Genomic DNA, 5,293 nt, shown 5'->3' on the forward strand with positions numbered 1-5,293 from the left:
CTATACAGCTGTCTAAAAATATCTGCAAAAGCAGATGAACAGCAATCGGCCGGCAAAAAATGCCATCTTGGCCAAACAAAGTGCCGACCGGCACAAAATAGTGCTGACCGGCAACAAAGAGTGCCGGCCGGCAAACTATATTGCCGGTGGCAGCAAAAACCAGCCGGTGGCATCTAGCCACTGCCGGTGATGGGTGGGGATGGTCTACAAGCCCCACCCTGCCCTTCCAAGGCAGGATGCAAGTGTTTGGTGCAAAACCAGACACTAAAAGGTCAAGTTCGGAGATCCTGAGACAAGGCGCGCGAGCCGAGGCCTCCGGGAACTCCAAACGAACACAAACAAGGATAATCACCGAGTGTTCAAACGGTGACGTCCAAGTCTTGAGGACGGTCAAAAATGGGGTGTCTACAGTAGTGTAGTTCAATTGAGCATCCGAGAGAGTGCGACTAGCATAATATATAGAAAATGGGGCCTTATTGACCCTTTGGCCCAACACAGCCCCGACAGCATAATCAGAGGCATCACACATGATTTCAAAGGGAAGAGACCAATCTGGTGATTTCATGATTGGGGCGGTGGTCAAGGCCATTCTTAGTGTTTCGAATGCCTTTAAGCATGCTTCATCAAAGACAAAAGGCGCGTCCTTAACTAGTAAACTACACAAAGGACGTGATATCTTACTAAAGTCTTTAATGAACCTACGGTAAAAACCTGCATGCCCTAGGAAAGACCTAATTTGACGCACGGAATTGGGTGGAGGAAGGCCTGCAATGAGGTCAACCTTAGCCTTGTCAACTTCTATACCTCGAGGGGACACAATGTGTCCCAACACTATACCCTCACGAACCATAAAATGGCTCTTTTCCTAACTCAAGATTAGGTTTGCCTCAGCACATCGTTCTAACACTCTAGTCAAGTTCCTAAGACATTCCTCAAAAGACGGTCCAAACACCGAAAAGTCATCCATAAAAACCTCTAAGAATTTCTCCACCATGTCGGAGAAAATAGCCATCATACACCGTTGAAAAGTCGCTGGTGCATTACACAGCCCAAAGGGCATGCGCCTGTAAGCAAAAGTGCCAAAAGGGCATGTGAATGTGGTCTTTTCCTGGTCAGCGGGGTACACTGGGACTTGATTATACCCCGAATAGCCATCAAGAAAACAATAGAAACCCTGCCCCACTAACCGCTCTAGGATTTGGCCAATGAAAGGTAAGGGAAAATGGTCCTTCCTAGTCGAGGAATTTAGTCTCCTATAATCAATGCACACTCGCCACCCAGTAGTGGTTCGTGTGGGGACTAACTCTCCTCCTTCATTCTCAACAACAGTGATGCCCGATTTCTTGGGCACTACTTGTGTGGGACTCACCCACTTGCTATCTGAGATGGGTATATAATACCCGCATCTAACAATTTCAAAACCTCCTTCTTCACCACCTCTTTCATGTTAGGATTCAGTCTCCGTTGCATTTCGCGAGAAGGTTTGGTGTCCTCCTCTAGGTGTATATAATGCATGCACACGGAGGGATCTATCCCTTTCAAATCAGCCACTAACCACCCAATAGCACTCCGATGTGCCACGAGAACACTCATTAACAGACTCTCCTGCGCTGTAGTCAAGTCAGATGCAATGATGACCGGTAAAGTATCTTGGGGCCCTAAAAATGCATACTTGAGTGTGGCCGGAAGTGGCTTCAACTCAAGTGTAGGTGGTGTGACCAAAGATGGTGTGGCAGGCTGTGACGCCCCAAATTTTTTTTTCGAACATCAAAGGAAATTAAATAAACAAAATGACTTAATAAACTAAAAAGTTGACATCTTAATAGGGTAATCCAACTCTCGTACATAACCAAACGTCCAAATAACAATAGATAAAAACTTAAAATTTTCCAAATACAACATCAATGAAATTATAAAGTCCTTAATAGCTATTATATAAAATAATATAATTTATTCGGCTCTACTCGGGGTTTCAGGTCAGCCAGGGCTCTACGTTAGCGTCGACTCCATTTCAGCTTCAGTTATTTTCTCGCCAAGACCTGGCATAAAACGCCAGGGCAACAAAAATATATGCCATGAGTTTTGCAACACAGTAAGAAAACATAACCAACCTACCATTCTTTTTAAGAGAAAAATAATGAGATTATAAACATGAGGTAACAATATAATTGTGAGCATAAATTACAACCATTAAAATAATTTTAATAAATTAGGTGACACTCGAAATCTCACCAAAGAGATTTAACTTACCAACCACTAAGCATGGCAACGGTTAATTTGAAACCCTCCCTTGGTCAAATATTCAAGTGTTACCAACCGTAACTACCAGGGATGCCCACGTCCGGAGTTATATACCCAAGTAGTGGCATCCGTGGTCTGCCCCAAGGAAACGGTCTGCCAGGGGTACGTAACCTCCCTGTGTGCCACCAGCACATCCACCCTTATTCCAAAACCAAATACCGAAAAGGGTTCAAATAAGTCCCGTGCCATCTTAGAGTTTCGCAACACAATTTACGTGAGAATTCTCAAAACCAGGGCTCACCCTGAACAACCGGTATTAACCGTCAATCCCTTGATTTCATACACTCTTTAAAATCAGGACTCACCCTGAATAACCGGTATTTACCGTCAACCCTTAATTTCGTATACTCTTTAAAACCCAGACTCACTCTGAACAACTGGTATTAACCGTCAATTGTTAACTTTGTATATGCCGTTAATCATTTCAGTTAATTTTAATAGTACTCACAAATAATTTTAAATTTTAATCACAATTGATGTTATATCAACTCATTAAAATTCCCAACATAAAATATTGCACATGTCACACAATAATAAATAAATGTACAGCATTTAAATAAACAATTTATTTAAACCATGGTATGAAATAATAGTTTAGATACAGAGAAAGTAAACCAAAGTCACACACGTGCATGGATCTTTAATTTACAAGATTAGACTACCACAATATTAAATAAACCACAATACACCCATACATGGATTACTAATTTACTATATTTGATGAATTGGACCAACACAATAACTGATTTTTATCCGAATAAATAATTAAAGTCATGATCTTAAACCTGTCTGGAAATTTTCAGGTTATACCTTAGGTAATAAAAATTATAAATAAATTATTTATGCAGTTCTAAAATTCGTGGAAATGTACAGAATATTCAATAAATATGTTTGGGTCATTTTTCAGGAATAAATTCCCAAAAATAAGTTATAAATAATTCTGTAAAATTCTAAGAAATTTTATGACACAGATTTATCACATTTTCTTAAATTAATTCCATACTTAAATTTATAAATCAAACCCACAATCTCAAAATTTAGTATGAAATTAGACTTCTCAAATTTCATATTTTAGTTAGAAATTTCCAGATTTGGATTAATATGGAATTTTTAATAAGCTTTTAAACATATACTAAAATCTGTCTTACAGTAGCAGATTTAATTATAAATTTGTATAAATTCGTACCAAGCTCAATAATTGTTAAGAAAATTCCTGGGTGAACTAGACATCATTCTCAACAACTTTGTAGAAGAAATCATTTCAAAATTTTGAGCATAAAATTGTCTAAAAATTCGTACAAGTTTCTAGCAGATTGAAGAGTTATATAATCAAACCACATAAAATCTTTAATCATCTCTTTAATGGCACAAATTACACATGCAAGTCTAAATCCAAGATTATATCATGATTTTAAGGCTACTAATAAAGAAATGACCTTCAAATATTTAACATACCAATCACAAATTCACATACAACTATAAACAAAATTTTATCTAAAGTTTTAGCTATGTTAACATATGAACACAAATCTAAATATTTAACAATTAAAAAGAATGAGACGGTTGTGAGAGTTTTCTTACTATGTTAGGTTGTTAACGATTTATCGTCCGAATTTGATTTATGATTCTGATCGTAAGATATGATTGTCCTGGCTCCATGATCGTCTTGCTAAAATTTCACATCAATCGGGCGCGATCTCACCGTTGATCTGCCATTGGATTCTCTTAGAACTTTTAGTTGTTGATCATCATCTTAGACTCAGAATTTGCAAGATCTAACCCCAAAAATGGATTCTACACGTCGAAAAACCTAAGGGTGGTCATCCCCAAAGTCATAGGACCACTCGATTAACCTAAAGGTACTAGGGTGCACCGTAGCAGCATGGGCCGAGAAACATAGGATAAAATTTAAGCTCATCTTCTCCAAAGCCGTAGCATGCACGAACAGAAGAGACCCAGAAATTTGGTTTCAATGTCCCCAGTTCAAATACTTGTATCTTCTTCATCGTAACTCCGTTTTATCTTATTTTTCTGTCATTGGATTCACCTCACGGCCTAGTTTTTGGTTCACTACTCACACGCCTCGTTCCGTCTCTATTTGCATGCCGTCGGACCTCCAAAATTTGACCAAAAATAAGATTATTTTCCTACCGTCTCGGACATTTCTTCGAACCATCTTTCGGACTCCATAACTTTCTTAATTCTTAACGGTTTTACTTCATTCTTTCGCCAATCTCTTCAACTTACTCCGTACTTCATCTTACATGACCTATTTTTCTCAATTCTTCCCGGAATGGATGGTTTTGGCATGCCGAAGGTAAGCCGAAAACCAACTTTTGAGCTTCAAAATAAATTTCTCTAACTTTGTTTCTTTCTCCTCCATCTTCTTTCTTCTTCTCTTTCTTCACCTACAACACTTTGTGGATGGTGGTTCTAGATGATAATAGAAATAGGTGATGGTGGTGGTGCCGGTCCGACAGTGCGCCAATGGTGGTGAAGTTCGCGGGTTGGCGATAGTGTGGGTTGAGGCCATGGCTATGGAGGTTGGGGAAGGAGGAAAAACATAGATAAAGGAGAAAGAGAGTTTTGAGAATGAGAGATGGAGGGAGAGAGAGAGAGATGAAACGGATAGAGAGAGAGGGCTATGCAATTGGAAGAGAAGCAAAATGAGGAAGAGTAAAAGAAGATAAAAGAAAATGAAAAGAAATAAATAAATAAAAAAAAAGAAATTGAACACTTGGTCAGCATGTTCACCACGTTGCAGGTGGAATGCAAGAAAACCTGGGGTAGCAACCCATGGTTTTTGATTGGGTTTTAGTACAGCAAATATATGGTTTCAGTGTAATTTGATTACCAAAAAAAAATATAGAGAAAAATATAATAAAAATATCATACGGTTCAGAAATTAATATTGAGTAATAATATAAAGTCAAAAATATTTTATTTTATTTTATTTTGAATAAATTTTCAGTATAAAAATATACAGACTATT

At 38.2% G+C, this 5,293-nt stretch overlaps 1 long non-coding RNA gene across 1 annotated transcript; it reads right to left on the reverse strand.

The window, feature by feature from the left end:
- Positions 1-1,777: 1,777 nt before the first annotated feature.
- LOC145799306 (uncharacterized) lies at positions 1,778-4,976 on the reverse strand. The gene is made up of 2 exons (XR_014341248.1): positions 3,883-4,976; positions 1,778-2,039 (listed from the first exon to the last, which is right to left on the reverse strand). It is a non-coding gene; the product is annotated as an uncharacterized LOC145799306 (long non-coding RNA).
- Between the last annotated feature and the right edge of the window lie 317 nt (positions 4,977-5,293).

Source organism: Camellia sinensis, chromosome 1 (genome assembly GCF_055761805.1).
Source record: "Camellia sinensis isolate YWXY chromosome 1, ASM5576180v1, whole genome shotgun sequence".
Taxonomy (NCBI): Eukaryota; Viridiplantae; Streptophyta; class Magnoliopsida; order Ericales; family Theaceae; genus Camellia; species Camellia sinensis.